This window comes from Eutrema salsugineum, unplaced genomic scaffold (genome assembly GCF_000478725.1).
Source record: "Eutrema salsugineum unplaced genomic scaffold, Eutsalg1_0 scaffold_8, whole genome shotgun sequence".
Taxonomy (NCBI): domain Eukaryota; kingdom Viridiplantae; phylum Streptophyta; class Magnoliopsida; order Brassicales; family Brassicaceae; genus Eutrema; species Eutrema salsugineum.
In genome coordinates this window covers 8149564-8173899 of record NW_006256414.1, presented here as the reverse complement: position 1 = coordinate 8173899, position 24336 = coordinate 8149564, and the positions used below count along the sequence as shown (strand labels likewise).

Sequence of the window (24336 nt, the reverse complement as noted above, 5' to 3'; positions counted from 1 at the left end):
GCGCCGAGGCGGCAGCATCCCTGACCCGAGGTGGTGACACAGCCGAGGTGAATGTCCCTTCTGAGTGAGATAATGGGGGCACCGAGGCGGACGCGCCTCTGACCCGAAGTGGTGACAGCGCCGAGGCGAGTGTCCTTTCTGAGCGAGATGATGGGGGCGCCGAGGCGGATGCCTCTCTGACCCGAGGTGGTGATGATAGTGCCGAGGAGGAAACTTTCGTCGATCGAAATGTCGAGCGCGGCGACAGTGGTACCGAGGCGAGCACCTCTGCTGACCGAAGTGACGAGGTTGTTGAGGTGGGGAGTCCAGACGAATCTGTCGAGGCCGAGGCGAGGTCTTGTGCGGACTCTAGCGAAGATTCTGTTGATGATCTCGCGGCGCATATTTTAACGAGACCTCACGAAGGTGGGGCAGACATTTCGTCGTGCTCTTCCCACGGTTTGGCTCCTAACTGTGGCGACACTGTTGATATTTCCAAGGTGAAAGCCGAGGAAGAGATTTTTCCGTTCGACCCGGTCGAGGCGAAGCGAGAAATTGAACGCCTAATGTTGAGCCGAGCCGCCTCATCTTCCAGGCGAACAAGTGTTCGAAAGAAGAGGATTCGATCAGATCCTCCTGGCTCGTCTTTATCTTCAGTCGAATCTCTATAAGCCCTTCGGAATCGTTTTGGGATTTCCGAGGAGGTCGATTTTGTTGTACCGAGGCCCAGCGATCATGCTCATCTTCCGCCTCCCGATCACTTCATCGTTTATGAAAGCTTCTTCGATCTCTGCTTTCTTTGGTTCCCTATTCCCGAAGTGATTTTTTGATACCTCTGGAAACACGGGATTTCCATCGGTCAGATTATGCCGAGAGGATAACTGCATATGATTGGGATTTTGGTGCGGAGTTACGAATGTCGCATAGACGTCGAGCTCGACAATCTGCTGAATTTGTTTGAAATCCGTAAGGCTCCGGGTGGGAAGAAGTTTTATATCTCGAGCAAGGCGCGCCAAAAGATTATCAGCGGCTTCCCCAACAAAGACATTTTTTGGGATGATCGTTTCTTCTTCATCCGGGTCAACGGGGCATCGGTTGGTGACAACTTTATCCGCAAGACCAGGACCGATTGGGAACCGTTTGGTATCCAATCGATGTCTTCCTTCGGCTTGGAAGATTTCGGACTTTATATCTCGATTCTAATGTTTTCGTTATTTCGTTGTTTTCCAGTTCACGATTTCCTTCCTCCGTGCCCCAACGATCTGTTTGTGGTTCGGGATACACTAGCTGCTGGGAGAACTAATTGGAAGCGCTACTTCTGTCTCGAAAGAGTCGAACGGGCCCGATCCATCTTAGCGGGGGTTTCGGTTAGCTCGGTGTTATCCAATTCATCAGGAGATACACGAGACAAAATGGTGATGGAAACTTTCAGAGAAAGGAAAAAGAGAGAGGCTGAGGATATCGCTAGACGAGCTGAGGAGACTTCCAAACGAGGCGAAGATATGTCTTTTCGAGCCGAGGACTGCGCACAAACCTAGGGACGAGGCGCCTGTCGTTGATTCGGGAGATGTCGAGGGTAAAACTGGCGATCACGAAGAAGGAGATATTGCTGCCGAGAAGACTTCCAACATCCCCGAGGAACCGAAAGTTTCCTATGCTAAAACAGTTTCTAACCTAATCATCATTAGTGAAACATGAATCAACAAGCATTAAGAATCAGTTTAATCTGTCATTTAAGCATATAGACAATCATTCTCATGATGAATAACACTTAAACCTCCAACAACCCTGGTTCAGACATTTCATCAAACACTTTTGGTGCATGAAATGTCCAGAATCTAGACCACATATGATTTGTATGGATCTAGCATTAAGAACAGGTTGTAGAGAATGGAATATGCATGATCTAACCCCTAAGCTCACTAATCTACCACTTAAGCACCCTAATCTACATATCTAAGACCTTAATATGGGTTTACTCACTAATCATGATCAACACACTAAATCCTTTGCAAGATGTGTTGTTAATCATGATTAGAAGTGTGATTTGATGATAAGAAATGATAGAACAAGATGGTAAACACTCTTCAAATCGATATTAAACTCAAAAGCAAGGTATTAACAAGTGGTTTTTCACCAAAAAGGAAAAGGAGACTAAAGATAGGATAAAAGTTCTCTCCAAATTAGGTCTAAAAAGTATTTATAGAAGCCTTGGACGAACCGGGTCAGCCCGGAACAAACCGGGTACTGACTCGGCTTTGGTGGGTAAAGAAGGAGTTTGCCAGGGTCTAGCAGGTTTTGGTCAGGCCGTGGCAAGTGACCGTGTCAAATCCTGTATCTCTTGTTCTTGGGTGAATCATGGTGCCATGGGTCTCCTCTGATCGTGATGCATGGCCGCGTTAAACGCCAAAAGATTGCACAAAGTTGCCACGGCCAAGTCCTAAGCCGTGGCATGGAGACCGTGTCAAATGCCGAATGTGAGTAAAGTCCTTCCGCGGCCAAATGTTACCTTGTCACGGTCAAGTGTAGGCCGTGGCATGAAGATCGTGTCAAACCCCGAAGAACTGCAATCAAGTGCCACGGTCAGATGTGGACCGTGGCATTCCACTGTGCCATCTTTCCCTTAGCATAATTTCAAAGCCAAGATAGGGGTTATCAATCTCGCATCGTTCAGGGCTACTCGGACCACTTCGCCTTCAGGGAAGCACAACTTCTAGGGTACTGATCGGAATAGCGTGATTCCATTTTCAGTGGATAAAGGACTCAGACATCTTCAACTTTGGTGAAAGGACCTTCGGTGCTTGAGAAGTGGAAGGTTTCCTGGAGGGCTCATCTTCGCAGTGCTTTGACACGATCAGAAAGAAGCTTCTAGACATGTGTCCATTCCGGAAACGTTATCTCCTTGCTCATAGTTCCGAATTGAATGATCTCAGATTTTCTGGAAAGAGGACTCAAATATCTCGGATTCTGATGAAGGCCCCGTAAACTGAATCGGTCTGGAAGTGCACCGTCCTTTGCATTCTTCGGAGCTCATCGGGTCGGTCCAAAACGGCAGCGAGACAGGAGTTTCTTCCGACGAGCTTAACTTTCTGCTCACGCCTCCGAATCCTATTACTCCACTTGCTCTGGAACCATGATCCAATCTTCTCCAACTTTGATAAAGCACCCGACAGATGAATCGGAACGGAAGGTTCCCCGGACAGGCGATTTTGGAAATGTGTCTGCACCCGGAAATATTTGGCCGAGGAATTCATTAAGCCGGTACGCGTTTTGGCCGAGGAATCCACCCGCGGTACATGAGAATGGCCGAGAAAAACCTTCCTGCGGTACGCGAGAATGGCCGAGAACCTCCAAAACCCATTTTCACCATCTTTCAAGCCTTGATCACCATTTCTCTTCCTGGATTCATCCTTTCAACTCCAAATAGCTCCAAATACACCTGATAAACATTCAAAACATGAAAAGACTCATTGGGACCTAATGCAACTCCTAAGTTCTAAAACAAACCCTAAGGACCTAAAATGCATGAAATAAAACATGATTTGGAATGAAATATGCAACCTAAATGATGCAAATTATGAACATATCAACTCTCCCACACTTGTCCTTTGCTTGTCCTCAAGCAAAAAGAGAAAATGAGAGAAAGATGTTGTATGCATTGGGAGTTCATATTCCTTAATGAGAGACTGTATCACTAAAAGAATTCAAGGCTCACTGTCCTAGTTGCTAATTCTAAGATGCATTGCAAACAAGATTACTCACAAAACTTTAGCCATACATGTCAATGAATGAATCAAGCTCAAGCTTAAGTTTTTCACAAACAGCCATAGTTCCAACCTTTTGACATTCATTAAAGCTCATGTGAATCATGCTTATGCAAATCATGTGAACTCACTTGTCTTGGGACAGGGTTATGAGACAAAAATGATCTCATTTAATGCTTTGGCTTCCATTCAGCTCAAGGGATCACTCAAGAAGGAATAAACTTTAACAGAATGCTAAGGGTAAAAGGCAACTGGTGCATACAAGAGCAGAATCCCATCTACCCAATGCCCTAAATTGGTCTTTCACCTTAACTCTACTCCCATGAAGATCACATCCTAGCTACTCCTCTCTCAATACATTCATTGCCTTATCAACCCTTTCCTCACTTCACTCTCATTCTTTCTTTCTCACCAGGGGATTCATCTTTTCAACTTTAAACTCAGGTTTTGGGGTCTGAATATTACACTTAGCTCTTTTTCATAACACACATTCTAGCCTCTTTTCTTTTCTTTCCAGACACTTGAGCCTTTTTGGCTTCTTTTCTTTTCTTTTTACTTAGAGGCTAGACTTTCCTTTTCAATACACAAGAGCTTTTCTTTCCTTACACAGCAGACCCCAAACCTCTTTCTTTTCTTTTCCAACCCCTAGTTCTCATCTCAAACTTTCTCTCTACCACTCAATGTTTCTCAAGAACTCTTCCTAGCCTATTCTAGACTCGTGATGTTGAGCTAGATCTACATGAGACCCTACTCCTTTCGCCCTAAACCCAACACTTTCTGTCAAGTTTATTCAGAAAAAGGCCTCACATCTCTCACTATAGTGTTTCAGGCTTCAAGGAAGGTTTGGTTAAAGGCGTGGAACTGTCTCAAAGTGTGAGAACAGCTACTTGAGCTAGCAAAGAGTGGTAAAAGGGATAAGAGAGCTCAAATATTTTAAGGGTACCCATGAGTTCACAATGACATGCACAAGCAATGATAATTAGATTGTCAAATTGAGGTTCTCACTTAGATAAGGATGGACTATTCAAAGCTTGATTCACTCAACAAGTTCAAAGCATGGATCAGGCTTGATTTCATTCTTGTTTAAATGCAGCAAAGAACTAGAAACTAGGGCAGTGAACCGAAATCTTAAAATGATATTCTCTCAAGGAAAAACCTATCATTACTCCCTTGCATTGATGCAGCCTACATGAATATGCAACTAGACTCAATCCTAAAAATGGGAATGCAACTACATGATCATTTTTTTGTGAAAATTTTTCAGATTTTTCAATTTTTTTGGTTTTTTATATGCACTTAGATGAAACTCTACATGAATGCATGCAAGAATGTGACTCAAGACTCAAAGTGTAAAATAAGAACAGAGAAAACATGATTAGTAAAAGATGAAACTCCTCCCCCACACTTAAATAACACAGTCCCTTGTGTTATAAAAGCATGAGAAAGGAGTTAAAGCAAAGCAAACAAGTAAAATGCAAAAGGGAAAAGAAGATCTACATGCATATGTACAGAGTTTTGAGTGTTTACCTCAATCACTGAGGTCTGATCCCAGGTAGTGGGATGGGTTGGTGGTGGAGCAGGATGGAGTTGAGTATCTAGGTGGGCTGCTCTCAGGTGAGTCTGGTTGGAACGCTGTGGCTGGGTTAATCCAGTCTTCTTTTCCTGGTGGGAGCACGAGGTCATGGGCTGCTGAGCTTTCTCCCACCTCTTATCTTGTATCTCGTTTGGGTGAGGTGGCTGGAGCTGTGAGTTTCTTCACCTTCTTCTTAAGTTGCCTGACACAGTCAACGAGCTTGTGGATCGTTTTGTCTTGCCATTTGCACCATTTCTGAAGGCTGTTAACTCTGGAATACAGCTTCCTTGTGTGATAATCAGGTTCACCCCAAACATAAGGATCAAAGTGGTACCGGCCTGCTCCCATTCTTCTTTCAAGATCTCTTGGCTCCTCATTCTCACAACCGGCGGTCCTAGTTGTGCTCTGCTCTTCAACTGTCTCCTTTTCCTTGCAACTTGAGGTCCTCTTGCATTTGCGAATTGGAGGGTGAATGGCCCGGTTGTAGAGCTGATCCTTTAGAACAATAAAGGAGACATTGTGCCTTTCTGTGAGAGTGGTGATGGCTGGGTGTAGCAACAGAACTTGAACTTTCTCATCTTGTAAGAGTTTGAAGGTGTACAAGAAGTTTTCACCATTGCTTTCTGTTAAGAACCCAACCTTGGTGAGGGTAGCTTCATCAATCAACTCAGGCTTGACCTCAACATCATCAAAGACAAAACCCCTTGCTTTCAAAATCTTTGTCACTAGCCATCCATTGTGCAACTTAGTGAGTTTCTGCCTTTTACCCTCACTCCAAGCAATGTCTTTGTATATCAGCATATGGCGTGCCAAGAATGCACCACTAGATGGGATGTAGTGTGGGAGGCGAAATTCTCTCTTGCTCCTCAAGTGACTGATCAGAGGATGTAGACCCATACCCAGTAGCTCCATGTCAGCTAGATGCACCACACCATCATTGTGCTTGGTAAAGAACATTTGGCAAAGCACCTTGTGAGCATAGCGGATGGCTGGGTTTCTTATCCATGAGCTCTTGCATCTTCCTTCTCTTTATAGATCTTTGAGCTCTCAAAAGCACCAAGCCTAATCTCCTCAAGTTCATGGAGTTGGATGACCCTCTTCTCTTGAGCTGCCTTGATGTCAAAGTTCAGCAACTTCACAGCCCACAAAGCCTTGTACTCCAACTCAACAGGAAGGTGGCAGCTCTTCCCATATAGCAGACTAAAAGGTGATGTCCCAATTGGAGTTTTAAAGGCAGTCCTATAAGCCCACAATGCATCATCTAGCCTTTTGCTCCAATCTTTTCAGCTTGAGCTATCAGTCCTCTCAAGAATGGCCTTGATCTGTCTATTGGATACTTCAACCTAGCCACTAGTTTGAGGATGATATGGAGTAGCTATCTTGTGTTTCACTCCATGCTTTCTCAGCAAACCCTCCAAAGTCTTGTTCACAAAATGAGATCCTCCATCAGAGATAACAACCCTTGGAACTCCAAATCTTGGGAAGATAATGCTCTTGAACAGCTTCACTACAACCATGGAATCATTGGTAGGGGAAGCAATGGCCTCAACCATTTGGACACATAGTCCACAGCAACAAATATATACTGATTCCCATAGGATGAAATGAAGGGCCCCATAAAGTCAATTCCCCAGAAATCAAAGATCTCAACCTCTAGGATTGGATTTTGAGGCATCTCACTCCTCTTTGAAATGTTCACATGCCTCTGACAGGCATCACATGCTGAAACAACTAGCTGAGCATCTTTGAACATTGTGGGCCACAAAAACCCACTCTGAAGAACCTTGGCCAAGTCTTGAATGCTCCCATGTGACCCCCAAAAGCTGAACCATGACACTCTTGCAACACAGGTTGAATCTCCTCCTCAGCAAGACACCTTCTATACAGCTGATCTTTGTTCAGGACATACAGGTAAGGCTCATCCCAATGATATCTTTGGACATCTCTGAAGAACTTCTTCCTGTGGTAAGCATCTAATTCAGGTGGTTCCACTCTACAAGCAAGATAGTTCACAATATCAGCAAACTAGGGCATCCTCTTCTCTTGGATGCTATCCACTTCTTCAAACTCCAAATAAGAATGGAGCACCATCAGTGATTCCTCAGGAAGACTGTCATTAAGAGGCACTTCAGAGTCTATTCTCAACCTAGAGAGATGGTCTGCAGCTCCATTCTCTATACCCTTTTTGTCCTGTACTTCCATATCAAACTCCATAAGTAGAAGAACCCATCTCAATAGTCTTGGCTTAGCATCTTTCTTGGTCATCAGATACCTGAGGGCTGCATGATCAGTATATACAATGACTTTTGATCCCACCAGGTAGCTTCTGAATTTATCAAAGGCAAAGACTATTGCCAGAATTTCCTTCTCAGTGGTAGCATACTTCTCTTGTGCAGAGTCAAGTGTTCTACTAGCATTGTAGATAACATGTAGCTTCTTGTCCTTCCTTTGGCCAAGTACTACTCCAACTGCAAAGTCAGATGCATCTGTCATAACCTCAAAAGGAAGGGACCAGTCTGGGGCTTGGACAATTGGTGCACTGACTAATGCATCCTTGATCATCTTGAAGGCCTCTTCACACTCAGCATCAAAGATAAAATCAACTTCTTTCCACAACAGCCTTGTTAAGGGCCTGGCTATTCTTGAGAAGTCTTTGATAAATCTTCTGTAAAACCCTGCATGCCCAAGGAAACTCCTTATTCCTTTGACTGAAGTGGGAGTTTGCAGATTCACCATCACTTCCACCTTTACTCTGTCAACCTCTATGCCCTTCTCAGATATCTTGTGCCCAAGTACTATTCCTTCCTGCACCATGAAGTGGCATTTCTCCCAGTTCAACACCAAGTTATGCTGCTCACATCTCTCCAAGACCTGTGACAAATTAGAGAGACAATCCGAGAAGGAGGAGCCATAGACACTAAAATCATCCATGAACACCTCAACCTTCTCTTCAATGATGTCAGAGAATATATGCATCATGCAATGTTGAAATGTGGCATGGGCATTACAGAGACCAAAAGACATGCGCCTGTATGCAAATGTGCCATAAGGGCAAGTGAATGTTTTTTTCTCTTTATCTCGGGGATCTATGGGGATTTGAAAGAATCCTGAGTACCCATCAAGAAAACAAAAGAAGGGGTGGTTTGCAAGCCTCTCTAACATCTGATCAATGAAAGGCAAAGGAAAATGATCCTTTCTAGAGGCTGCATTGAGCTTTCTATAGTCTATACACATTCTGTGTCCAGTTACAGTCCTAGTAGCTATCAGCTCATCCTTCTCGTTTTTAACCACTGTGATACCACCCTTCTTGGGCACAGCATGAACAGGAGATACCCATCTTGAGTCAGAGATTGGGTAAATTATCCCTGCCTCAAGAAGTTTGAGTATCTCCTTCTTAACCACCTCCTTAAGGTTGGGGTTAAGACGTCGTTGATGCTCAATAGAGGACATAGATTGGTCCTCTAGGTGTATCCTGTTGGTGCAAATGTCAGGAGAGATCCCTCTAATATCAGCCAAAGAATATCCTATGGCTCTCCTGAACTTTCTTATCTCACTAAGCAATGCACTCTCTTGATGCTCTAATAAGCTATCATTGATGATTACTGGATATGTGGAGTTTAAGCCCAAGAATGCATACCTGAGCCCTGTTGGTAAAGGCTTGAGCTCAACAGGGGGTGCATCAGCCTCATTCCAATCCTTGTCCAAGCTGCATTGGTTCATGTCTGATCCTTTGATAGCAAAAACTTCAGAGCCACTTTGTTGCAGTTCCCAAAACCTTGCCTCAGGACCAAGCTCTCTAGCATTGTCCAAATAAAACTTGTACCCTTCACTTGCTTCTGCTAAGAGCCCATTGTCTCCTTGTTCTTGAGTTAGAGCAGCTTGAAGAGGATCCTCAGTGTTCAGTTCCTCAAGCAACTCATCAGCCAACTGATCCATTGTCTCCACATAGAAACATTGACCTTCAATGGTGGGTTTCTTCATCATCTCATTCACATCAAACTTGAGCTTCTCAGACCCAAGTTGAAGCTCTATTATCCCACCTCTCACGTCAATAATAGCTCCTGCAGTGGCCAGGAATGACCTGCCCAAGATAAGAGGATCAACTGGTTCCTCATCCATTTCCAGCACAACAAAAATCAGTTGGAACCTCAAAACCACCAATCTTGACAGGTAGATCTTCCAACATACGAACAGGTAATCTAACTGATCTATCTGCAAGGATTAAGAGAGATCCTTGCAGGTTTGAAGACTCTAAAGCCCAGCTTCTTTGCTATGGAGAATGGCATCAAGCTGACTGATGTTCCTAGATCACAAAGACATCCAGAGAATAGAAGAGGTCCAATGGCACAAGGGAGTGTGAAACTCCCTGGATCAGTCAACTTTCTTGGAATGGACTTCTTTTGAATGATAGCACTGCATTCATGACTTAGTACCACCATGCCTTGAAGCTCTTTAGTCTTGTTCAGAATGGCATCCTTCAAAAACTTACCCATCTTTGGCATCATTAGGAATGCATCAATGAGAGGCATTGTGAGTGGTGTCTCCTTGAGTACCTTCTCAAATACAGCTCTTGCCTTGTCTACAAGCTGCTTCTTAAACCTCCCTGGAAATGGGTGCTTGGGTTGGTATGGAGGTGGTGGCACATATACCTTTTCTGGTTCAGGTTCCTTTGCTACCTCTTTACGCTTTTCTTTCCTTAGTTTCTCAGCAACTTGATCATCTTTTAAGGCTGCCTCCCCCTCAGTTTGATCATTGTCCTCAATGATCAACTTGTTGTTTTCAATACCAGGTAACTCCTTTCCACTCCTCAGTGTAATGGCCTTAGCATATTCCTTGGTGTTGGGTTCTGGTTTTCCAGGTAGGTGACCTTGGTTCCTTGAGCTTGATGCCTGGTTTTGCTTCAGTTCCTTGATTTCCTGCTGCATGGCTGCATTCTGGCTTGCAAATATCTGTTGACCCTGAAGTAGTTGTTGCAGAATACCAACCATATCTGACCCCATCTGTGGCTGCTGTTGAACCGGCGCCTGCTGTTGGAACTGTGGTGGACCAAACCCTGGTGGTGCCTTTTGCTGTTGTTGTAAACTGAAACCAGTACCCTGAAATGGTTGCAGTTGCTGACCAAAACCCTGATTCTGAGCAAACTGATTCTTTGGGTTGGAAAGACCCTTGAAAGTTGTTCTTGGGAACAAAGTTCTTTGGAGCTTGAGAATTGGGATAGACCTGGTCTTGTGGGTTAGCGACATTGGGATTCCTATAAGAGAGGTTCTGATTTGCATTGCCATACTGATATCTTTGGAACCTCTGATTCCCAATGTAGTTAAGCTCCTCCTGGGTTAGACCTTCTTCACTTATGTTCTCAAAGATCTGAGAAGGTTCCTCATATTCCCCTACAAAGTGCATTGGCTTTTGAGTGGTGAATTTCAACTTGTCTAATTCACTCCTCAACTCCTTAACTTCTCTAGTGAGCCTCTGTTCTGAGCTTGAACCTTCAGATCTATTTGATCTGTCATAGTCTTCTCCATAACTGTCATTGCTCATTGCTAAGTTCTCCACTAGCTCTAAAGCAGCATGAATTTCTTTACCCAGAAAGTTCCCATTGGAAGCAGTATCCAGCTGGTTTCTAATCTTGGGAAGAGCTCCTCTATAAAGTGTGCTGAGAAGAGAAGCCTCACTAAACCCATGTTGTGGGCATTGGTTGGTGTAGCTCATGAATCTCTCATATGCTTCACCAAAACTCTCTTTGCTGTGCTGAGTGAAGCTAGAGATTTGGTTTCTCAGTTTTGCAGTTCTCGAGGTGGAGAAGAACTTAGATAGAAAGGCTTGCTTGCATTGCTCCCAGGTTTGAATGGAGCCTCTTGGAAGATTCTTCTCCCATTGGTGAGCTTTGTCACCAAGACTGAATGGGAATAATCTTAGCTTGAAACTGTCCTCAGAAACTCCATTAATCTTTGTCAGATCACACACTTTATCAAATTGATCCAAGTGTTCCAAGGGATCTTCCATTGCTAATCGATGGAACTTTGAGTTCTGGACCATATTCAACAAGGATGCCTTCACTTCAAAGTTGTTGTTTTGCACAGGTGGTGCCTGAATTCCAGCTCCCTACTGATGAGCATTTGCCTGTCATTCTCTCCAACATAGACCTGTGGCTGCTCATATCTCCTTTGCTGGTGTTGGAAGGGCTGATGTTGGTGGTGCACCTATTGTCTTTGCTTTGCATTGGCCTGATGCCTCTGCTGATGAGCTGGAGCTTGTCCCTGGTGGACATAAGCTTGCTGTTGATGCACCTGTTCCTGATGAACATTACCCTGATGTAACCCTTGACCAACTCCATTACCAGCTGCATTACCAGCTCCATTACCCTGAGCCTGCTGCTCCTGAAACGGTTGTTCTATGTCAACCACATGCTCTCTTTGATCTTCCATATCAGCCTGATCAATCTGTCTTCCACGCCTGTCCCTTCTCCTCCTTGGTACCAAAAGATTTATGTTGTCGTTTAAAGGGAAAGGTGGACCACAGCTTCTTGATCTAGACTTGGTGTTCATGCACCTGAAATCACAAACAGAACTTGAAAGGAATCAGTAAAAACAAAAAAAGAAAGCACTTGATCTCAAGAACAGATCAGAGCTTAATGCTAAACACTCCACAATTTGGCAACGACGCCAATTGATAGACAAGACTTTTTAGGGTCTCAGGGCTATCAATCCCCTTGTCAATGTAGCACAAAGAGGTTATCAATCCAAGAATGTGGTGATAGACACTAAGCTATGTGATCAGTTTCTCAATTCAAGTAAACAAGAGTGATTTTTGATTTGACTAATGAAAAATACAAATTTAAAACAAGATTAATGACTAAGAAGTGATCAGACAAAGAACTATGCAAGTGACAAATGATAAGAATGTATGTATGATGATGAGAAAGGTCTTAGACATGATAGTGGATTAGGGTGCCTTCAGCGATAAACTAGTGAGCTAATGAACCATATGATCAAGCAAACCATTCAACTTAAACATCATTAATTAAGTTAATCCTCTCATGAAGGTATCAACTCCTATGCTAAAACAGTTTCTAACCTAATCATCATTAGTGAAACATGAATCAACAAGCATTAAGAATCAGTTTAATCTGTCATTTAAGCATATAGACAATCATTCTCATGGTGAATAACACTTAAACCTCTAACAACCTTGGTTCAGACATTTCATCAAACACTTTTGGTGCATGAAATGCCCAGAATCTAGACCACATATGATTTGTATGGATCTAGCATTAAGAACAGGTTGTAGAGAATGGAATATGCATGATCTCACCCCTAAACTCACTAATCTACCACTTAAGCACCCTAATCTACATATCTAAGACCTTAATATGGGTTTACTCACTAATCATGATCAACACACTAAATCCTTTGCAAGATGTGTTGTTAATCATGATTAGAAGTGTGATTTGATGATAAGAAATGATAGAACAAGATGGTAAACACTCTTCAAATCGATATTAAACTCAAAAGCAAGGTATTAACAAGTGGTTTTTCACCAAAAAGGAAAAGGAGACTAAAGATAGGATAAAAGTTCTCTCCAAATTAGGTCTAAAAAGTATTTATAGAAGCCTTGGACGAACCGGGTCAGCCTGGAACAAACCGGGTACTGACCCGGCTTTGGTGGGTAAAGAAGGAGTTTGCCACGGTCTAGCAGGTTTTGGTCAGGCCGTGGCAAGTGACCGTGTGAAATCCTGTATCTCTTGTTCTGGGGTGAATCATGGTGCCACGGATCTCCTCTGATCCTGATGCATGGCCACGTCAAACGCTGAAAGATTTTACAAAGTTGCCACGGCCAAGTCCTAAGCCGTGGCATGGAGACTGTGTCAAATGCCGAATGTGAGTAAAGTCCTTTCGCGGCAAAATGTTACCTTGCCACGGTCAAGTGTAGGCCGTGGCATGAAGATCGTGTCAAACCCCAAAGAACTGCAATCAAGTGTCACGGTCAGATGTGGACCGTGGCATTCTACCGTGCCATCTTTCCCTTAGCATAATTTCAAAGCCAAGATAGGGGTTATCAATCTCGCATCGTTCAGGGCTCCTCGGACCACTTCGCGTTCAGGGAAGCACAACTTCTAGGGCACTGGTTCGAATGGCGTGATTCCAGTTTTAGTGGATAGAGGACTCAGACATCTTCAATTTTGGTGAAGGGACCTTCGGTGCTTGGGAAGTGGAAGGCTTCCTGGAGGGCTCATCTTCGCAGTGCATTGACACGATCAGAAAGAGGCTTCTAGACATGTGTCCATTCCGGAAAGGTTATCTCCTTGCTCATAGCTCCGAATTGAATGATCTCAGATGTTCTAGAAAGAGGACTCAAATATCTCGGATTCTAATGAAGGCCCCGTAAACTGAATCGGTCTGGAAGTGCACCGTCCTTCGAATTTTTCGGAGCTCATCAGGTCGGTCCAAAACGGCAGCGAGAGAGGAGTTTCTTCCGACGAGCTTAACTTTCTGCTCACGCCTCCGGATCCTATGATTCTACTTGATCTGGAAACATGATCCAATATTCTCCAACTTTGATGACGCACCCGACAGCTGAATCGTACCGGAAGGTTCCCCGGACAGGCGATTTTGGAAATGTGTCTGCACCTGGAAATTTTGGCCGAGGAATTCATTAAGCCGGTACGCGTTTTGGCCGAGGAATCCACCCGCGGTACATGAGAATGGCCGAGAAAAACCTTCCTGCGGTACGCGAGAATGGCCGAGAACCTCTAAAACCCATTTTCACCATCTTTCAAGCCTTGATCACCATTTCTCTTCCTGGATTCATCCTTTCAACTCCAAATAGCTCCAAATACACCTGATAAACATTCAAAACATGAAAAGACTCATTGGGACCTAATGCAACTCCTAAGTTCTAAAACAAACCCTAAGGACCTAAAATGCATGAAATAAAACATGATTTGGAATGAAATATGCAACCTAAATGATGCAAATTATGAACATATCAGCCAACACCCAAGAAGCTTATTGTGGACGACGCCAACGCCTCAGCCAAAATATTCTTCAAAGTGAACAACGCCAACGTTTCTCTGTCCCGTCCTGATAAGCTTAGGCGCCCGAAGTCCTACGCCGCGATGGCGCAGCGTGGAACAAAGGTATATCCTTAACCGTCTACTGTCTCTTGTTAAATTGTTCGAAAATAACCCCCTCCTTTTTTTTGTCTATCAGTTTATCGCTCCGGTGAAAGAGCTGTTGGCCGGGTACGAAGCCGACGCACTCAAGGATGAGCGTCGTGTGGACGAGGCAAAACAAGACGCTTCGCTGTTGAAAGCCGATATGGATAAAGCATTAGCAAGAATTGCTGCGCTGGAGGGAGAGAAAGGGTCTATAAAGGCCGTTCTTGATAAGGCGGTTACTCGTTTTGAGGAGTCTCGGGTCCGAAAGAACAGCGAAATTGCTTCCCTGAAGAGGCAGATCGCGGCCAAGGACGCACTTCTTGAGTCCCGGTTGAAGATTGCTAAAAAGGAGGCCAGGCGTGAGGCGGCAGCTAAGTTCCAGGAACGTCTTGCTGAGATCGAGAAGAAGATGGGAGATTTGGAGAAGGCCAAAAGAGACGAAAAAGACCTCGGTCAAATTCGGAGCAACCTTGTTCTTATCGGCGACCTTTGGAAACCAGATGCGAGCCTCGACATGGAAGATGAGAAACTGAAGAACTGGGAGGCCGAGCTGATCGGAGCCGAGGAGATGTTCGAGCGTGCTGCCACGGATCTGAGGGAGAAATTAGTGGTTTCGCCGGTTTCCCCGGACTCCGTTGATTCTCGGATGGGTAACGAGCCACTCGAGGTATTCGCCGCTGCGGTTCGAGTTGTGGATCCGACGGGAGCTAACATCAACACCCCGAGGGCTAATGATCTCGTAGTTAAGGGCATCTCCGATATGCACCAGGAGGGATAGTTGATTTCTCGAGTTCTTATTTGCGTTTGCTGCTTTTTATTTTGTTGTTTTTTTTATATGCCTGGATGGCTTTTTCCGTATTCGTGCTCTTGCTTGTTTCTGAACCTCGTGCCTGGAAGGCTTTATCCACTTGACCACTGAACTTAAGCTTGTATGATAGTGACTTTGTTCATCTCTGAACTGCCTGTTTTTGCCTTGGCAATTTCGTGGAGATTGTGTGTCTCGTGTTGCAAATCCCTTTTTTTGTGAAAAGTTTTTGTCCAAAGTGGGGAAATCTTTTGCTGTTTTCTCTGGCCAAGCTGTTCTAAAGATTGACGGAATATATTGAATAAGCCGTTTTGGTACCCTAAATATCGAATGGATCTTTTTAAAATGTCGAATGAGTAGTGTTCCCCAGCTGGGAGGTATGTCCTTGTTAGACAATTATTTGCGAAGGGAATTGACGTTCCTCTATGTATCTGGATGCTAGTGCCGAGGTGTTGAGTTTGAATTACTCGTTGTCGAGGTTCATGTCTAAGTAGACGGTATTTAGAATTTGATCGTAGACCGGCGTTCCCGGATAAATGTGTTGCCGGGTTTTAAGAGTTCGGCTTGGTTTTAGAGAAAGCGATATAGTCTCGACTTATAATCTCGTATGCGATAGCGAACCGTGGCGACCGATACGTTTTTGGTCTGAAATTTGTATAGAGCGCTTTATTTTAATCCGTAGAGGGATGTAACTTGCACCCTCGTCCTAGGAAAGGTGGTAAAAAGTCCATTTAGAGAACTTTGTGACTGTTGTCTTGTTGTGGCCAGCAACGAGGCGAGGTGTTTGGAACTATAGATCAGGAAATTTTGCCGAATAGAATGCCAGGACAAGTAAAAGTCTAGGAGAAGTGTACACAAGTGATGCATGAAAAACTAGCCGAAGTGACAATTAGTGAATGAAAAATCCGAAGTGAACATGAGTAAATGAAAAACTAGCTGAAGTGAGAATAATCTTAGAGACAGTAGACTCGACGAGCTAAAATCTTAAAGTTAATGAAGGTATGTGTATACGTACCCACTCCCCCCTTTTTAGGAGGGGGGACAGTTGAACCCATCTGAGGACGGGCTGCCTACGTACCCTTTGCAGGGATCAAGCCATCCCGTAGTTCATGTTGACCGTGTTGTAATCTTAGTGATAATACTTCTTTAGGTGCATTGCATTCCACGATCTTGGAATTGCTTCGTCAGCTACCGTCGCAAGTTCGTAGAGTCCTGGGCGAACTACTTTTGTAATCTTGTAAGGGCCTTCCCAATTTGCTCCAAGCTTTCCTGCATTCCTCTCGGCAATGTTTTGGAATACTTTTCGAAGAACGAGCTCTCCTTCTTTAAATCTTCGGCTTCGGAAATTTTTGTTGTAGTATCTCGCCGTTGCTTGTTGGTAGTTCTGGACTCGGATTAGAGCCTGGTCGCGCCTTTCGTTGATTAAGTCGAGCTCATCCAGCATCATTAAATGATTCAAGCACTCCTGTCCTGGCAGAAGTCTTCGTCGATTCCCTGGGATATCCACCTCAGGGGGGAAATACACACTCTGTTCCAAAGACGAGAGTGAATGGAGTTTCCCTAGTGGCTCGGCGCGGAGTCGTCCGATGCGACCAAAGGACTCCTTCGAGTTCGTCTGCCCATCGTCTTGTTCAGGCCGTCTAGGATCGTCTTGTTGGCTGCTTTGGCTTGTCCATTCCCCTGGGAATATCTCGGCATAGATTTGCTCAGACGAATTTCCCATTTCTCGCAGAAAGCTTCAAAGCGAGTTGAGATGAACTGGGACCCGTGTCGGCAGATGATATTTTTCCAGACGAAGTGTTCGACTTGAGCGTCCTTTATGCTCGCGTAGGAGTCGGCCTCGACCCATTTAGAAAAATAATCTGTAAGGACGAGCGGAAAACGCTTCTGCTTCAATAGATCTAAAGGCCCGACTATATCCATCGAACATCTCATGAAGGGATAAGGTGATGAAATCGACAACAGCAGCTCGGTAGGTTGATGGATTGTAGGCGCGTGCCGTTGACACTTCTCGCACTTCGCCGTAAACCTCTCGCAATCCTTGACCATCGTAGGCCAGAAGTAACCGTGCCGTTTTATCTTGATCGCAAGTGACCTTCCGCTAGAGTGGTTTCCACACGCGCCGCTGTGCACCTCGTGTATTATCTTTCTTGCTTCCGGTCCCTCGACACACGTCATTAGCGGTCCTGAAAATCTCCATTTGAACACTTCGCCGTCGAAGAGGACGTATCGTGCGGCTAGAGCCCTTAATTTGCGGACTTCCCACATGTTGGATGGTACTTCTCCATTGGCGATGTAGACTCGGATAGCTCCGAGCCATTCCTTGTCGGAGACGTACTCCAGTTTGGTTAGCGAGGCGTCTTCTTCCATAGCGATTGCTTCGTCGTTCTCTGGTTCTTCCTCGAGATGATTGATGAGCCGAACTCCTTCTACCTCCTCTATGCTTGGACGTTCAATGAATTCGACTAGAATTGTTCGACGGAGATCCGGGTATGAGGTTGAAGCAAGTGCTGCTAAGGCGTCCGCCGAGGTGTTTTCGCCTTGGCGTATTCGTGTGACTTCGTACTCGTCAAACTTTCGTACACAATCTTGGACTACTCTAAGGTAAGCTCCCATTCTTTCATCCTTCGCCTCATACTCTCCGTTAAATTGACATGCTACAAGCTGTGAATCGCAAAAGGCTCTTATTTTTCGAACTTTGATTCCATGTGCAAGTCGTATGCTAGCGATCAGCGCTTCGTACTCTGCTTCGTTGTTCGAGGCGTGGAAGTTCAGGCGAAAAGACTGCTCCAATATTTCTCCGGTGGGAGAGGTGAGACAGATTCCTATTCCTGAGCCGTGTTTAGATGACGAGCCGTCGATGTGCAGCATCCAAACTTTGGCTGGGGTTGGCTCGGTCGTCGCCTCGGTCGGAAGTTCAATGAGAAAATCTGCGAGCACCAGTGATTTTGCAGATGACCTGTTCCGATACTCGATGTCGTACTCGCTCAACTCTATGACCCATTTGGCGAGCCGCCTAGATTAGCTCGGGCTGTGCAGGATCGAGCACAGCGAAAGGGTAGCGAGCACAATAATCGAATGTGATTGGAATTATGGAAGCAGCTTGCGAGCCGATACTACAACGGCCTGGGCAACCTTCTCGATCTGGGGGTAACGGGTCTCGGCATCGGTCAATGTCTGACTGATGTAAAAGATGGATTTCTGTTCAGATCACTCTTCTCTTATCAGCACCCCGCTCACGGCCGTAGCGGATACAGCGATGTAGAGGAAGAGAGGCTCTCCTTCTACTGGTTTCGGCAAGACCGGCGGGCTTGCCAGATAACCCTTCAACTCCTGGAAAGCTGCTTCGCATCGCTCGTCCCACTCGAACTTTTTATTTCATAGTAGGATGTCGTAGAAAGGCAGACACTTGTCGGTAGAACGGAATATGAATCTGTTTAGCGCGGCGACTCTTCCCGTGAGCCTTTGAACTTCTCGTTTTTTTCTTGGAGAGAGCATCTCGACTAAAGCCTTGATCTGCTTGGGGTTCGCTTCAATGCCTCGATGAGTTACCAAGTAGCCGAGGAACTCTCCCGAGGTGACTGCGAATCTGCCTTTTGCCGGGTTTAGTTTCATGTTGTGCTTGTTCAATTGCTCGAAGCATTCTCATAGGTGCGCGATATGGTCTTTTTCTTCAATCGATTTAACCAGCATGTCGTCGATGTATACCTCCATAGTTTTTCCGAGCTGATCTGTGAACATCTTATTGACGAGCCGTTGATATGTTGCCCCCGCGTTTTTGAGTCCGAACGGCATCCCGCAATCGGTTATGAACGCCGTTTTTTCTCTGTCATCGGGATGCATCAGGATTTGGTTGTAACCTAAAAATACGTCCATGAATGTCAACAACTTGTTCCCCGCAGTGGCTTCAACGAGCCGATCGATGTGCGGTAAAGGGAAACTGTCTTTTGGGCACGCCTTGTTGAGACCAGTGAAATCTACACAGACTCGCCACTTGCTGTTCTTCTTGTTCACGACCACTGGATTTGCAAGTCAATCTGGGTACTTTTCCTCGGCGATTGATCCTACTTTGAGCAATCTTTCTACTTTGTCATTAACTGCTTTAGCTTGTTCGGGTCTGAGTTTCCTCCTTTTTTGCTTGATTGGTTTGAAGGTTGGGTCCACGTTCAGCTCGTGACAGGTCACGTCGTTTTTCAAAGTTTCTTCTAGCTTAGTTCTGATCTCGACGCGCCTCTCTGAATGCGCTTCGTCTATGCACACCGAGTCCACCGCATCACATTCTGGCTCGGTGCGCGTTTCGCGGCTCTCCGCGATCTGTAATTGCTATAAGAGCTTTGAGAGCTCGTTTGTGGGCTCTCGATCTGTCTTCAGCTCGGTGACGGGGTTCCTCAACTTGTGCTCCGTCAGGAAACACATCCGCGACTCTTTCTGATTTCCCCAAATTGTTTTGATGGCCGCTGGAGTTGGGAATTTGAGGAAGAGGTGATAGGTGGAAGGGATCGCCCTCATTGCATTTATCCACGGGGTCCCCATGATCACATTGTAGATTGCTGGGTGATCGGTGACAGAGAATTCGACGATCCTAGTGAATCCCCCGGCCACTACTGGGAGTCTAATTGTGCCCATAATCATTGTTGTTTCTCCTAAAAACCCGGTTAGAGGATTAGGGACTGCCGTCACCTAGGAGAGAACGATTTCCATCCTTCTGAGTGTCTCCCTGAAGATAACGTCTACCGAGCTTCCGGTATCGATGAGTACTCTTGCCATGTCGTGGTCTCTAATCGTCAGTTCGATCACTAGTGGATCGGTGTGTGGTCTATCTATCCCTGCCGTTTCCTCTTCGGCAAAGTAGATCACCGTGTTTGGGATGTCGGTCGGTTTGGTCAAGTTTTTCTTTGCTTCGGCTCAGCGCTGATAGGCTTTGATGGAAGATACCGTGTCTTGGTAGTATTGGGATCCACCCATGATCATGTTGATTCTCTGTCTTGGCTCGGGTCGTTCTTCGGGTTCGTCTCTCCTATCGCCCTTGGTGTTATCGCCTCGTCGGGGAGGATTTGCGGGTTATGTCACGCCCGTTCGGCTCGGTTTCCTCTTTTCGCTCAGTAGGGACGAGGTCTTTAAGATTCACCGCGCTCTGGAGCTCTCCCGCTGCCATTTTAGCCGCGAGTTTGGCTCCCAGGGTTCGGCATTGCGCTGTCGAGTGCCCATAACTTTGGTGATACTCACCCAAGTGTTGCTGCGAAGCTCTCCTCTTCCGCGTCCAGCGTCTACTTGATAGTTGTGGGCGCTTCCGCTTCTCGGTTTCTCTGAGCTCTGTGTTATTGCGTTGTTTGATGGGTTACCTTTCTTCGAGGGGCGCGTCAGGATTGAGCTCCGGATCGCTGCTTTCATTGCTTCGTACTGCTCGTCCAGGTTTTTCATCTCTTCATCGTTTATGACAAAGTCTGACGACCGATGTAAGGCGTCTTGAATCGTTTGTGGCGTGTTGAGGGCCATTTCCCGTCGGAATTCAGATTTGTACCACAAGGACCGCTTCAGAGCCTCGAGTGCAGCCTTGTTGCTTATTCCTTCTACTTTGGACACGACCGCCTTAAATCTCGCCATGTAGTCCCGAAGTGGTTCGTTCGATTCTTGGGATAGTGTCCATAGGTCGGCATCGGAGGTTCCTCGATCCATGAACATTGAATACTGCTTGAGGAACAAAGCGGAGAGCTGTTGGAAACTGCCGATTTAATTGCGATCCTGTCTTGAAAACCATTCCAGCGCGGCTCCCTTGAGATGCTCTACGAAGAGCAGGCAATATCTAGCATCTACCTCCCGCTCGGTCAGGTTGGCGGCGTTCCTTGTAAAGGCTCGCCCCATTGCTATCCGAAACGCTGTGATGTGCGCCTTCGGGTCAGTTGTGCCTTCGTAGAAAGGGATTCTCACTTTCCCGGGCTCGGGAATCCTAGCCTCCGTGATTCTTGCTGTGAACGGTGTTCTCGGGGTCTCTTCAAGCATTCGATCTATCTCAGGCGCAGAACTTGTCGCCTTATGCACTTGAGATTTCATGGCGTGTATCTCGGCCACTGTTCGAGCCATTGAGGCTCGCAGCTCTTCGATTTCGAGGGTTTGTGCGCGAGTCATTCTCTTAGATTGGCGAAGCCTCTCCTGATCTTCTCTCCTTGGCTCGTCTTCGCGCTCTGCCTGCTCGACCCATTGGAGATTTTCCTCTTCTACAGTTGGGCTGTTGTCACGAGCCGGGTCGGTGACTTCATCAGTCCGAATTGAGCCGTTTTGTGCCGAGGCAATCTCTTCTTGGCTTATTCGCCGAGCTGAGCCGTTTTGTTGTGAATTTGTGGTTCCATCGTTTTGTTGGGCGTCCACGTTGATCACGTCGTTCTCCTCTTTGTCAGCTCGTTGCCTTGAATTCCGACGGACTGGTGGCGGCTCGGTCATGTTAATTCGGGTTGCTGCGGGAGTTTGTTCGCCGAGGGGACAAAACATTGGTGGAGCCATGGGGTTTCTTGTGCCGCTACCGAGTCTCCTGCAGGTGTTAAGAAATCAAAACGTGTCCGGACTCCATCTGACGGATCGGAGATTCCGGCTCTCCAACTCGGGTGTCGTCTCTCAGCCGTCATCGCGTCGAGCCTTTCCGTAATCGCCTCTTTCCTTTTGTCCTGCTCGTCGATTTTCTTCATCAACGTAGCCATCATGTTTCACATCTCCTCTTGGGTTTCGGTTGTCGCCGTTGTTGTGCCCGATGGTGGAGCGTCCTTCTCCGCCCCGTTATCGTTGTTGTTGTTGTTGTTGTTGTTATCGTCAGGGGTGTTGCTCGCCATGTTCTTCAGATCTTAAAGTGTTGTCAATTTAGAGTAAAAAAATTTTGATTCCCCACGGACGGCGCCAAATTGTGTGAGCCAAAACTCGCACAACCACAAATTTGTTAAGGAAAACTTAAGGGATCCGATATTTCTAGGGTTTATCGCAAGAACAGTAAGATCAAAAAAAGATTTTTGCTGGAAAAGTGTTTAAGTCTTATTGCTATCGAGTGGGTAAAAGTTACATAATGAATCGTGTAAATTACCTATTTATACTAACCTTCTAAACCGCCTAGCCGAGAATCTCGGGAGAGATTTTCGGAATATTTCCTTATCGCTTTGTGTGGCCACAACCTTTGTATTTCGCCTAGGGTTTTTCGTGGGCTTCATCCTCCTTGGCCTTGATTCGGCCCAGAAAAAATTAACCGGCTCGTCCCAACACGAAGGAACGCAGCTCGGCCGCTTATTCTGTCCCACAGCTCGGCCCCCTTGCATTTTCACTCATGGCTCGGCCTAAACATCGCACGAGGTGGCTCGGCCTATATTCTCCTTTCTTCTATGGATCTGGCCCACTTTCATATTCCTCTATTATGGCTCGGCCTTCCTGAAAACTTAGCCGTTATGAAGACGGTTTTATCCATTTGGGGTGAAACCGACCCCAACAAAAATCTAATCTTCGAAAACCATTAGAGAATGTCAAAATTCCCAATCAAGAAATTTCCGAAGGATTCTTTTTTTCTAACGATTTTTATCCCACTGGGTAACAGGTTAAAACCCACTTTTATATTTGACACAAACATAGGAATAGTAATAGTAATAAGGAGTGTGGGGAAATGATTGTTTCAATTATTTAAAACAAGAGACATAATTAACATGGTTCTAAATTACCATTCGAGAACTTGACAACTTATAGGCACATGCAACTATCTTCTAATTAACATGGTTCTAAATTATATGATATTTACATGGTACTGATCCGTTAATGGACTTTCGTTTTCTGTTCAATAGCTTAACTCTAAGATCTTTATAAATTAATTTGAACGTTTCTAATAACGGTTACAGTTAAAGATGAAAACATCCAAAATCCAAATTAATCAGGGAAAAATTAGTTTCTTGTAAGTTTAATGGTATCTCTTTTGAATGTAGCAGTCCTAGACATGTTTTTCGACTTGGAGAGTTAACCCGACATAAAAATCTTTTCAGAGAGAAAATTCCGACTTACCGGATTCGAACCAGTGACCTAAGGATTCTCTGCTTCAACTACAGTCCTCCGCTCTACCAACTGAGCTAAGGTTGGCATTGTAATATAACACTCTATGCATGTATATCACTAAAATTCTACAATCTTAACTTATGTATACAAAGAGTACCATACAAAAGGTTAGCTAAGCACTCCTATGCTATTCGGTTTTGTGGCTGTTTGATTTAAAATACTACATTTTATTACAACTTCCATGAAAGTACTTTCTAATAGGTATTATTTTCAAAAGATCTTTCCCAAAACACTTTAGAAAAACGTGAACGGCAGGATTCGAACCTGCGCGGGCAAAGCCCACATGATTTCTAGTCATGCCCGATAACCACTCCGGCATGTCCACTTTTCCTTTACTGGAACATGATTCGGTTATTTATCAAGGTATTATATTCTATTGTCCAGCCATATTGTGCTAGCTTGTTGAAGGATAAGTAGAAGTTTCTAAGAAAGCTTTATACAATTCAACAACTAAAAGAAGAAGAAAAGAAACTAAAATCTATCTTCGAAAACCATTAGAAAATGTCAAAATTCCCAATCAATAAATTTCCAAATGATTCTTTTTTCTAACGAGTTTTATCCCATTGGGTAACATGTTAAAACCCACTTTTATATTTGACACAAACATAGGAATAGTAATAGTAATAAGGAGTGTGGGGCAATGATTGTTTCAATTATTTAAAACAATAGACATAAAATTCATGCAAGAATATGGCAAAAGGCTTTCATTACCATTCGAGAACTTGACAACTTATAGGCACATGCAACTATCTTTTAAATAATATGATATTAGCAGGGTTCTAATTAATATGATATTTACATGGTACTGATCCGTTAGTAGACTTTCGTTTTCTGTTTTCATCAATAGCTTAACTCTAGTATCTTTATAAATTAATTTGAACGTTTCTTATACCGGTTACAGTTAAAGATGAAGACATCCAAAATCCAAATTAATCAGGGAAAAATTAGTTTCTTGTAAGTTTAATGTTATCTCTTTTGAATGTAG

General features: G+C 44.9%; 2 non-coding genes across 2 annotated transcripts; one reads left to right on the top strand and one right to left on the bottom strand.

The window, feature by feature from the left end:
* The first annotated feature begins 10990 nt into the window (after positions 1 to 10990).
* LOC112082637 lies at positions 10991 to 11097 on the top strand. Its single transcript, XR_002897307.1, has one exon. It is a non-coding gene; the product is annotated as a small nucleolar RNA R71 (small nucleolar RNA).
* Positions 11098 to 23594: 12497 nt separating this feature from the next.
* TRNAS-AGA lies at positions 23595 to 23676 on the bottom strand. The gene has a single exon. It is a non-coding gene; the product is annotated as a tRNA-Ser (tRNA).
* Positions 23677 to 24336: the final 660 nt, after the last annotated feature.